Below are 12,585 nucleotides of genomic sequence, written 5' to 3'. Positions count from 1 at the left end.
CCTCTTCCAGCCCATTTCAAGCTGTTTCTTTCTTTCTTTTTTTAATTTTTTTAATGTTTATTTATTTTTGAGAGAGAGAGAGACAGAGCATGAACAGGGGAGGGACAGAGACAAAGGGAGACACAGAATCTGAAGCAGGCTCCAGGCTCTGAGCTGTCAGCACAGAGCCCGACACTGGGTTCGAACTCATGTACCACGAGATCATGACCTGAGTCGAAGTTGCATGCTCAATCAACTGAGCCACCCAGGCGCCCCCATTTCATGCTGTTTCTTAGCATTCATTTATTTATTTGACAAATGTGACATTGTGAATTTAATAGCATTTTAAGTTTGGAGTTAGAGATATGTAGACAAGATACAGTTTCTCCCCTCAGGGAAGTCACAGTCTATTGATCAGTCTGGAGCAAGCACGTGCATGACAGAAGGGGTGTAAGACAGCCCAGATAGTGGGCACAGCATGTGCAAAAGCCTGAGGCATGACAGACCTGGAGTTTTAGAGGAATTGCATATCTGTTAGGCTGACTGCAAGGCAGAGTATAGGTAAGAACATAGCATGCATTCCAGGCAAGGTGCACCCCACAGGGTCCTCATTCCTTTCCATTCTGGTCTTTGTTTCTGTTTTCTGCCCCACCCCCTCTACCTTCCAATACTTTGCCACCTTTCAAATATCAAGTCTCCTGTCCACCAAGTCTTCTAAGTACTCCCATGTTCCTAGCCCCTTCTCAGACTCCTCATAGCTCCTAGCGTCCACACCCTCCTTTTGGTAATAATCTAATTTTTTATCAATAGACTGAGATGTTTTAAGGGCAGGAGGTATGTCTTGTAATTCTCTGGTTTCCCAGCAGACATTTAGGAAAGGGCAGTACTCAGCAAACACTCTATTATTTATGTCTTTCGGAATTTCACAACATCAACTTGAAGAGTTGGTGCTGTCGTTCTGGGCGAATTTGACTGAACCCCTATTTCTGTGCATTCTGGCTCTGTCGGGTACAACCTGATATCACACTCTCCTGGGTTTCCTCCCATTTCTTTGGTTTATCCTTCTTGGTCTCCCATGACACCTTTCCTGCTTCCGTATGGCCTGGCATCCCCAAGGATTTTGGCTTTGGATCTGTGGTCTCTTCACTGTCTATCTGCTACCTAGTCAAGTTCCTAGCCCATGGCTTTAGCTACCACTCACTTGCTGAAAACTCTCAGTCCAGCTGAGGACTCTGCCTGCACCCAGATCTATCTTCACCAGGACTGCTCCTGCTCCCAGGACCTCCAAACTTACCATATGCAAAATAGAATTCATCATCCTCACTACCTCATCTACCCAAGCCTTCTCCTCCTTCTGTATTCTGCAGCCTGAGCGCTGGCACCATGTAAATTCAAGATGCCAATCCAGGAATGTAGGTAACATAGAATTCTTTTTCCTTTCCCAATTCGACCAGACACGAACCCAACAGAGTCTCCCATCAAACTACTTGTGGAACCGGCACCTATCTCTCCATCTCTCTTTACTATTAGTTTAGAATTCCTTCTCTCCTGCTGACATACTTGCCCTTGACTGCTCTTCCTGTCTCAATGGGAGTCCCACTATCTTCCTGAAAACCAAGGCTGATCTTTCCATTCTTCCATTTAAACATTTCAGGCAAATTTTAGGGATGATATTTAAAGTCCTCAGGTGAAAGCTCATAATCTCACTCTTGTCGTCTTTCCCATCACATTACTTGGATGGCAGAGACCATGGAACACAGGGACTCCATAGTGTTTGTTGAATGAATAAACATATTTCCATTCTACTGGCTGTGATATGAGTGTGTTTTTAGCTTGGAGGTGAATAGCATAACCTCCCACCTAGCATCATCTCAGGGTCTTGTTCAGATTAACAGGGTCTGACCTGAGACCTTTCTGCATGTTCTGATACCTCACTATCTGTTCCAGAGAAGGTAAATTTCCTGTCCTGTCATTAGGTCATTGTCCAATGTCCTGCCTTATCATTCAGGGTATGTCAGGGATGAGTGTTCTTCAAAAGGGAACTGGCCTCTTTTTTATTAACAGGCTTGGCTGATTCCATGAAAAGAGGACTTAGAGCCTTACTCTACTGTATTTGTAAGAAAATCAGAACCCTAAGAGATTTTTATTTGGTAGGAATAAATCTGTCTAACCTGGCAATGCTTACTGCAGTATTTATTACTTTACTAGCAATAATATCTTATGTGTTAATGCTTTCATGATACAAAAGTGCTTTCTCATGCAGTATCTCATTTTTATTGTTGATCTTTGTGTGGTTGGCATGGCAGGTATTACTATCTGAGGAGCAGAACTGGGATTTGGACTTGAGTTCAGTGGACTCCAGTCCAGTGCTCATTAGACTGGGGCCACAGTGTTGTCTTTGAAAAACAACTCACCTTTGTAACACTGCAGTGTGTGTTTTTCTAGTTTATTTTATTTGAGGAAAAATTTTCACTTTCTGCTTTATTTCTTGATTTCGATCTCATTTTCAGCACTGGTAAGATAGTTGAATAAAATAGTGGCTGAGGTTCTCTTTCTGTTTTAGCATTTTCTGGTGACTAACCAGAGAAACTACTGCCCTGATATCAGTATTTTAGGGACTGTATGGGACTCAAGTCCCTGCATGCAAATTCTTACCCAAATTTCAGTCATGGAAGATGAAAAAGTTCTAGAGGTCTTTTGCACAACCATGTGCCTGTAGTTAACACAATTGTACTGCACACTTAAACGTTGATTAAGAAAATAGATCTCGTGTGCTTTTTTTTGTTTTGTTTTTTAGCACAATAAAGAAATTCTTACCTGAGTATTTATAGGTATCCTTGCCATATTTGGGCACCAAAAAGCCATTGCAACCCAGAGAACCTGGACAGGAGACTATGCTAGCTGTAGAAGACAGCCTTGCACTTCCCGATGATGAGAGCAAGTTCTCTTGAAGAGAAGAACCGCAGGGCCAGGATGCACTGGTGGTATGCCTATCTGGTCCCATGGGGCCTGAGTCCCCAGGGCTTTGAACTAGGGGCATCACCATGCAAGGCTAAGGGAAGCCATGCTTGGTAGGCAGGGCCAAGGAGGACATAGGAGGAACTGCTTAGCAATCCATGTTCACTTTCTCTGTCCTCCAGCAATGCTGACCAAACTCTAACTCTTCAAAACTCAGCTTGATTATCATCTCTTCTGGGAAGTTGTCTCTCATCCTTCAACTCAGAGTGAGTTGTTCCTTCCTGGGTGATCCCATAACACTTTTGGGTTCATCTTTCAGAAAAAGGCAGTGTAGGGTAGGGTCAAAAACTTGGATTCTGCGACTGCGCTTCTGGGTTTGAATCCCAATTCTACCGCACACTAGCCTTGAGACTCTGGGTGAGTTATTTCACGTCTTGACTTTATTTATGAAATGGAGATGATGACGATGATGACGGTGATGATCATACCACCAATCATACAGAGGTATTGCTGTGAACAACACATACCAGCACCCTGTGACCACTGCTATTATGATTGGTACAGTTTGGCCACTAATAGAACTACTTATGTGAGTCCACTGCACTGAGCACATAATTGATTTAAGAATGTATTTGTTGAGTTTCACTTTACATAATAGATGCTCAAGAGGCATTTGTTGAATTGTTTATTGAATTTAAATTAATCAAGACTTATACAGGAAAATAGTATTGAATCAGCCAACCAGTCAATGAAAGTTTTGTTAAGTGCTGACCAAGGAATTAGACTGTGAAGACTTGTAGGCCTTAGTATAGTATAAAATGTAGTACTCTCTGTCATATAATTCTGGTGTTTACTATAATTATAAGTAGTAAATTTTTTTAAGGACCAAATTCAGAACAGAAGGGGATACTTCACAGACATTTAAACAAATGTCTAGTGAATTAAATTTTTCTTTGAGTTAAACTAAAAGGATCCACTTATTGAAAAAAAAAACATCTGAGTCACCCAAACTCTTTCAGGGAATGGTCCCATGTGGCAAATGGTGATAGCTCCATCATATTATGTGCCATTCACTGAGCAGCATAGAAATTCCTGGTGTTTCTCTTTGATTTTTTTGAATCCTTTTGTTTTAAAATAATGACCAATTCACAGAAAGTTGCAAAGACAGTGCAGAGATGTCCCATGTCCCCTCACTCAGTTTCCCCCAGTGGTTACATGTTTTACGTCACACTAGTACAATATGAAAACGAAGCAAATTACGTTGGTACAATATATTAAGTGTAGTTCTCTTTTGGAACTGTGGCCTTGTTTTAACCAAGAAAGCAGGAGGGAAAGCTTCAGTGGAAACAGCACACAGGCCTCTGAGTAGGCACTGGCCTACGAGGCACTGGAGTGGGGGTGTCTCAGCACCCCACATCCTCTAGAGGCCCTGCAGGAGACCTATTAAGGAGCTTGAAGACTGTCCAGGCTCTCCACCATCAGAAAGGCAGAAATGTGGGTATGGAGGAAGAAGGACATATCAGACCTTGAGATTTGTGTGCTCGTTTGTCCAAACCTTGTCTCAGTTTGCTTTTCCCTCAGCTCAGAGATTAACCGTGTCCCAGGATATAATTCTTCAATGGACCCCCAATCCTCGGCTGGGCTTGGTGCCTTCTGCTAGGCTCATAAACACACTGTTCCAAGAGCTCGAGCCACATTTATGAGAAGGAACCAAGGAAGAGCCAAGTGTGGCTGAGATACCCACAACTGGCCTTGTTTATGAAGCTGCAAATAAACCGCTTACTGAGGTGTCGGCGATGGTATTTTATAGGGGTTTAGAACACCTCATAAAGGACTTTTATTTAGCATGCTTAATTTTAAATAGATCCTTAAATTGTAGGGCATCTAAATGCCAGTGTTCTTTGAATATTTATATACCTTCTCTAAGGAGAAAAACAGCAGAAATGGCCAAGCCAAGGGGAAAGCCCAGGCTGCCATCCCTAGCTGCTTCAAAGGGAAAGCTTTGGGAAGGACAGGAGGGAGCTTTCTCTCTTATTAGTGAGGCTGGGGGAGAGATGTGGCTTTTAAGAGCTCTCTGGCATCTGTGTGCTGAGATTGTGGCAGAGAAACATCATCCTGCAAGTAACATGCCTCGCCTCCCCGAATATGTCTTAACTCATCACCTAGGCAGAGCTCAGTGCCAGGCACATAGAATACATTTGACCAGTGTTAACTCCCATCATTATGGTATTATTATCTTTTATTAAAAACACTTATTGTGGTGCCAGGGTGGCTCAGATACTTAAGTGGCCAACTCTTGATTTCAGCTTAGGTCGTGTTCTCGTGGTTCATGTGTTCGAGCCCTGCACAGGACTCTGCACTGACAGTGTGGAGCCTGCTTGGGATTCTTTCTCTCTCTCTCTCTCTCTCTGCCCCTCCCTGCTGTGTGTAAGTGTGCACACATACTTTCTCTCTCTCTCAAAATAAATAAACTTATTGAGTATTTATTATGTGCTGGGGACTCTTCCAAGCACTTTACAAGTCTTAAATCATTTGGTCATTAGAACAAGCCTATGAAATGGGATCTTTATCATGTTACAGACAGAGGCGAAGGTACAGAGTAGTTAACAGAGTGGCTCAAGATCACACAACTAGGCAAGTGGCAGAGCTGGGGCTCAGACCCAAGCAGTTGGGGTCCAGAGCCTCTGCTCCAAACCACTGCTCTGTGCTGCCTCTGTGTTAGGTTTGCTGCTTCTGGGATCACTGAGTATCAGTGATCTATAAGAACTGCTGGGTCTAGACTTGAACATGCACCAGTATTACCTGGAGGGCTTGTAATACAGATTGCTGCCCCACCCTAGAGTTTCTGATCCAGTGGGTTTGGGGTGAGACCTGAGAATGTCCATTTCTAAGAAGTTCCCAGGTAATGCTGATGCTGCCTGTCTGGGGTTCTTACCTTGAGAACTATGGGTATAGAACAAAGGCCAGGCTTGTTCTCTCTTGTATCTACCTCTGGGTAGGCTATCATAGACTTTCTCCTCCTCTTGCCTGTTCATGGCTTCCTAGATTTCATCTCCTCCTTGTGTTTACTTTCATAACCTGTTTCACCTGCTCTTCTTTTCTTGACCCTGCAGAGATCCTATGGTTAGTGAACCTCTATCCAGCCCAGGGCCAGCCTTGTGGGTGCAGTCACATAGGGTCCTCCGTTTAGAAGGCCCCACACTAGGGGTTTAATGCTCTATGACTGCTGTCTTGAAATTTGTAATAATCTATGTTTGAATTGGTGTTTTGTAAGTGAAGTCCTATGGGACAATGGACTTTGGCTCGTTTTCTCATTCATATATTCATTTACTCATTCAACAAACTGTCATTGACCAGGGATGAGATTTAAGAACAGGGGATATGGAGATGATAGAAAACTCCTCCTCCAGAAGCTCATACTACAGTGGGGAGGGGTGGGGACACAGACAACTAGGCTATAAGACAGTGACACTCTAATAGCGAGGTGCAAGGAAGCATGAAGTGATTAGTCAGCCCATCATCTGCTATCCTCCTCTCCTTCCTTCTGCTGGAATGACAGATTTTATGGGGGAGGGAGGGTTTCTCTGTATGTGAATTATCTTCAGAGAAGTGGGAAAGCACTTCCTTGGACCAGGTGCGCTCAATCAGGCCTTCATGGCCCTGGTGGTCTAACCACTTCACAGTTTCTCTTGTTTTTGCTGGTGATCCGATGAAGGATGAGAAAGAACACCATCAGGAAGTTACTTTCCTGGGATGAGTTAGAAGAGTAACAAGCAAAGTTAAGGATAATGGATGGCCCCAGTAGAAGAAAGTCCAGGGAGCTTGGCTTCTGGGTGAGGGCACTGTGTGAGGCCCAGACAGAGAAGTGTTGTAGACCTCGTGTCAGGTGGGAGTAGAAGGCATTCAGGTGGGCACCGATGAGAGAGGCAGAACTCTGCCCCAGACTCTGTTCTAGGAAAGTCACTCCGTGAGGGTAGTTATTTATTTATATTAAATTTTTTTTTTAATTTTTTTTAACGTTTATTTATTTTTGAGACAGAGAGAGACAGAGCATGAACGGGGGAGGGTCAAAGAGAGAGGGAGACACAGAATCTGAAACAGGCTCCAGGCTCTGAGCACTCAGCACAGAGCCTGACGCGGGGCTCGAACTCACGGACCGCGAGATCGTGACCTGAGCTGAAGTCAGACGCTCAACCGACTGAGCCACCCAGGCGCCCCATATATTAAAATTTTTTAATGTTTATTTATTTTTGAGAGAGAGAGACAGAGCGTGAGTTGGGGGAAGGGCAGAGAGAGAGGGAGAAACAGAATCTTAAGCAGGATCCAGGCTCTGACCTGTCAGCACAGAGCCCGATGCGGGGTTCAAACTCTTGGGCCATGAGATCATGACCTGAGCAGAAGTCAGATGCTTAACCGACTGAGCCACCCATGTGCCCCAAGAGTTAGTATTTAAATATGGTGTTTGTTGCCTGGAAAGGGGCCCATGACAGCCACACGCTGCTCAGTCACATGGCCACACCTAACTGCAGGAGGGGGAGACACACACTGTCTAGCGTGTGCTCAGAGCAACCATCAGCCAGCCTCTGCCAGGGGTAGCACATGTCACATGAGGTTACCACCACTGTAGCACAGGTCATCCACCCAAGGGAGAGTTGGGAGCCTTTTGATAGAAAGCTGGGAACCTCAAAAAGCACATCAGGTTTTATGGTGATGAGAGAGGGATGTGTCACTCTGGGAAGGATCTGTTTTAGTTTCTGCCACCCTTTGCCTACACTAAGGCTTTGGCTATCTTTGTCACCCGTTAATTAGCTCATTTAAAAAACAATGTAGTGGCCACCAACAGGTGTGACAGTGACCCTCAGATGTGTGGGGATGCTGTTGAGCTGTGAGCTCTTCCCTGCCTGTGGAGCTCAGCCCGGTGGAGATAGAGATAGACATAGAGACAGAGATGGGGAACTGGGATAGAGAAGGGGTGATGCACGCCGTTTGGGACACTCTGTTCCAAGTCTGCCTGGGGGGCTGTGGCGAGGGAGAGGAGAAGCTACTGGCAGGGTCAACAGGAGTCAGGAGAAATCTTGGAAAAGAGGGGAAGCAAGAACTGAGTCTGGAGTGAGGAGAGCCTAGCCTTGAAACATTCAAATTTTAAGAGCAGAGAGTTCGTGGTGAAAGAGATCTCAGGCCAGAATCCTAGCTCTGCCACTTAGCTGTGTGGCCCCAGACAGGCTACTCAACATCTCTAAAGGTCGAGCTCCTCTTCTGTAGAATGGATACAATAAACCACACTTTGCAGTCACAGAGTAATAGTTCTCCTTACATGGTAGCTCACATGATGACTCAGATGTGGAGGGAGCAGAAAAGGCACCGCAGCTGTGGGAACAGCCAGAGCGCGGGTGAGCATAGGGCAGAGGCCAGCGGCAGCTGGAGGGCTGGGTGTAGAGATGAGGGTAGAGTAGGGGCAGAAGGTAATGAAGCTGGATGGAGAGTGTTTCTGAAGGGCTCTGTGGGATGGCGGGTGGGGGTGGGGGTCTTTGAGGGTTTCTTTTTTTATTGATGTATCAATAACAGTGTCCTATTGGTTCTACGTGGACACTATAATGATTCAACAATTCTGTACATTGCTCAGCGCTCATCATGGTAAAAGTACTCTTAACCCTTCATCTACCTCACCCATCCCCACCCACTTCCCCTCTGGTAGCCACCAGTTCTCTGTATTTAAGAATCTGTTTTTTTGTTTGTCTCTTTTTTTGCTTTGTTCATGTTTTATTTCTTAAATTCCACATATGACCGAAGTCATATGGTATTTGTCTTTCTCTGACTTCTTTCACTTAGAATTACACTGTAGGTTCATTCTCGTTGTTGCAATAGAAACAGCAAGATTCTATTCTTTTTATGACTGAGTGTGTATATATATATATATACATATATATACACATACATATACACGTATATATATACACACACATATATATATGTGTGTATATATACACATATATATATGTGTGTGTATATATATATATATATATATATACTCAGTCATTAAAAAATATATACATATATATATGTACATATATGGCATCTTCTTTATCCTTCATCTGTTAATGGACACTTGTGTTGCTGCCATATCTTGGCTATTGTAAATAATGCTACAAAGACATGAAAGTACATATGTCCTTTTTTTTTTTCTTTTTTACACTGGGTGTGAAGCCTAACACGGGGCTGATCTCATAATCCTGAGAGCAAAAATTGGATGCCTAATTGACTGAGCCACCCAGGTGCCCCCAGGTGCATATATCTTCTTGAGGTAGTGTTTTTATATTCTTTGGGTAAATACTTAGTAGGGGAATTACTAGATCACACGGTAATTCTATTTTTGATTTTTGAAGGAATCTTCATACCATTTTCCACAGTGCCTGCACCCATGTACATTCCCACCAACAGTGCATGAGGGTTCCTTTTTCTCACATCCTTGCCAACACTTGTTATTTCTTGTGTTTTTGACTTTAGCCATTCTAACAGAGGACCTGAATGGATATTTCTCCAAAGAAGAGACACAGGCGGTCAACTGGCACACAAAAAGATGCTCCACATCACCAATCGTCAGGGAAATGCAAATCAAAACCACAGTGAGATGTCATCTGGCACCTGCCAGAATGGTTCTTTGAGGGTTTTTAAGCAAAGGAATGGCACGTCGCGTGAAGCAGCGCTAGCTATGGATGCTGAATGGCCCTGAAAAGCGCTCCGTCTGGGGCCCTGTTTTCTGGCGGCTGCAGTTGTAGAGAGAGGCTGAAATGAAGGCAAGCACGGCATCCGTCCTCCCCACCATTGTTGACTTGCCATGCCCACGTTGTGGGTGTATGAGGCAGTTGGTCGGCACGTCCCTGGAAGGGCAGATGGTGTCACAGCATTGCTATATACACCGGGAAAAGCCTCTAGTGGAGACATTTAGAAGGGAGCCAAGAGCTGGCACACAGAGAGAAGTCAGGCCCAGTTCACTAAATATACCAACTTCAAAACAAACAGAAGATATGGGCTCTGCAAACGGCGTGGGGAAATATCAACATGCATAAACAGGAAGGCATAGGAGCCATATGTTGGCCGCTCTCCACCCACATAACTTCCCCAGAAGCTGGCCGTTCATCCAGTGCCATCTGAGGATGACCGGCAGGGAAGCATACATACGGATCAGAAATGAGCAGACATACCAACTCTACAGCGGCTGCTGTCACTGTGACCCTGTCTCTGCTGTCTATGCCACCGTGGGCAATAGTGCACATAGCAGCCTCTTGCCCAGGTGGGTAGGATGAACCATCTTGGGGGAATTTGTGGGCCCTTCACTTTGGTCAAGTGAGCCCATTCCCCGCAATCAGAAATGCTGGGTTTAGGAGTTAGTTCTGCCTCTCACTGGAAGGGTAACCTCAGACCGTTCGATGGACCTTTCTGACTGGATTTCCCTTAACTGTAAATGGAGATAATAATCCGCCCCCCCCCCACAAGTGAGTCACTCATTCTCTCAGCAAATATTTCCTAAGCACTTACTCTGGTTCAGACCATATACTGGGCCCAAGAAATGGGGGATAAATAAGATAGGCCCACAAGAAACTCCCAGTCTAGAAGGAAAGGCAGCCCCCCAAATAGGTGTTCGTGCTCAGGGCTTCATGGCAGCCCACAGCAGGCATCTAACCCAGCTTAAGAGGCCACAAAAGAAGCTTCCAGGAGGGTGTCCATTTCTGTGTGAAGCAGGATACAAGAGCGGAGGGCAAGAGGTGTGAGGGGTGGTAGAATCTTAAAGAATATGAGAAGGGTGTGAAATGGTTGATGAGGAGAATATGAGAAGCACTCAAACAGGGATGGCCAAATGGTGGCCAAGAGAATCACTGGGACAATTGAAGGAAGCTGCATGGATGAAAGCAAGGGATAAACAGGCAAGGGCAACGGTGCTGTCAGTTTTTGCTAAGTGTTATGTTGGAACTTTCTGATATTTCTCTATATGGAACCTTCACTTGGCATACTCATTGGCTACAGTGACCTCACTGCTCTATGTTCCCTGATGCATCCATGTGTATTTCTGTCCTGTCCTTTTGTTCACATGCCCTGCTCCCTGTCTCCATTCAGATAAACCCAGCCTATTCTCCAAGCCTCTGCTCTGGGCCTACTTCCTCCAGGAAGCCACCTGGAAGCCACTGTTGCTCTCTCTAACTGCTGTGTGAGTACCTTCTCTTCTGACTGGGGGGTGCGATAGCCCTGGCTGTTAAGGCCTCTCACTTGGCTAAGTTCATATTTCCCTGGGTCTCTCTTAGATGGCTTTCTGACTCCAGTGGTGCACCCAGAGACCATGTCTGAGAAGAACTGGCGGGAGGGTCTACCCTCAGAGAGCTGAGTGATGAGGTGGGAGACAGATCATCTCAAGGGCTGTACATCTGTGCGATACGCATTCTTCAGGTCTTGCAGGAGCATGGACCACTTCTTGTCCATCTCTCGCTTCCAGATCCCAGCACACACGAGGAACTCTGCTTCCTCCTTCCCTCTTTTCCTTTTGATTCCCTAAGACTTTGGTGAACACAGACACTATGCAAGGATCAGAGGTTACAGATTTGAAAAAATTGTCCCCCAAACTGTACAGTCTTCGCTCCTCTGGTTCCTGGCGTATCATAGCCACTCCCTAAATATTTGTTAAGTTGGATTGAAGTTTCTGCTGAGGAGAAACTTCTGACTCTCTCAGGATGAATCCCTGATGCCTCTTCATTTCTACCATCACTCGGCTCACAGAAAACACTGGGCTTCTACTCCATGCTCTGGGGTCTTCTGGCTTCGGGGATGAGTGGCCAGTGGGGAGATGGAGCAAGGGCACCAGAACCTCAGAGAGTTGAGCTGTGGGGAATTTTCCCAATGCACAGAGGCTTCAAGAATGCCTGAGTACTCCATCAGGGCTACATTTTTTATTCTTCATGCCCTTATCTGCAGGGTATGAGACTCTTGATGGGCTGGGGCACTGGAGGGGGGTGGTTTGCTGAATGTCTTCGTGCTATTTGAGGAAGCAGGAAGCAGGAAGGTTTAAAACAGGATGTCTGACAGAGCAGCAGAGACTCAGCCCCCTCACGGCAGCGTGCATGGGTAAGGACGCGTTTTCCTAAGAGAATGATATACCCAAACACCCCAAGGACAAAGGGAGTCAGGAGGGAGGGGTATCTCAGTCACTATAATGCAGTACCCAGGGCTTCTAGGGCACCAGCAACATGCTGGGATTATCTTGCTATCTTTCCAGGGAGGTGTCTATATACTGTGGAAAGGAAGCTCAACTTGGAGAAGCGACAGGACCCGTGAGTGGTGGAGCTGGGATGCAGTCTGGTTCTGCCTCAGTCTCTTGAAGACCAGCAGCAAGTCAGAGGGGACTTTAGGCATTAATAGAAGCCATGGGACTTGGTTAGGTTAGCAAATCCAGTAAAGAATCATATTCTGTTTATTATACTTTTGCCACCTAATGGCTCCATTTATTATACTAATGCCTCCATCGATGAATGTAATGGGAGGGGCAGGTGGGGTGGGAACCAGGTCAGAAGGAGAAGGCGGTCCAGCCAAGCCATCTGGGCCACCTGCCACAGGCCCAGTCACATGAGGGAGGGCCGGTGGGCCATGCTGAGGCATGCAGAC

This window comes from Panthera leo, chromosome C2, assembly GCF_018350215.1.
Source record: "Panthera leo isolate Ple1 chromosome C2, P.leo_Ple1_pat1.1, whole genome shotgun sequence".
NCBI classification, from domain to species: Eukaryota; Metazoa; Chordata; class Mammalia; order Carnivora; family Felidae; genus Panthera; species Panthera leo.
This window is presented reverse-complemented; position numbering follows the sequence as displayed.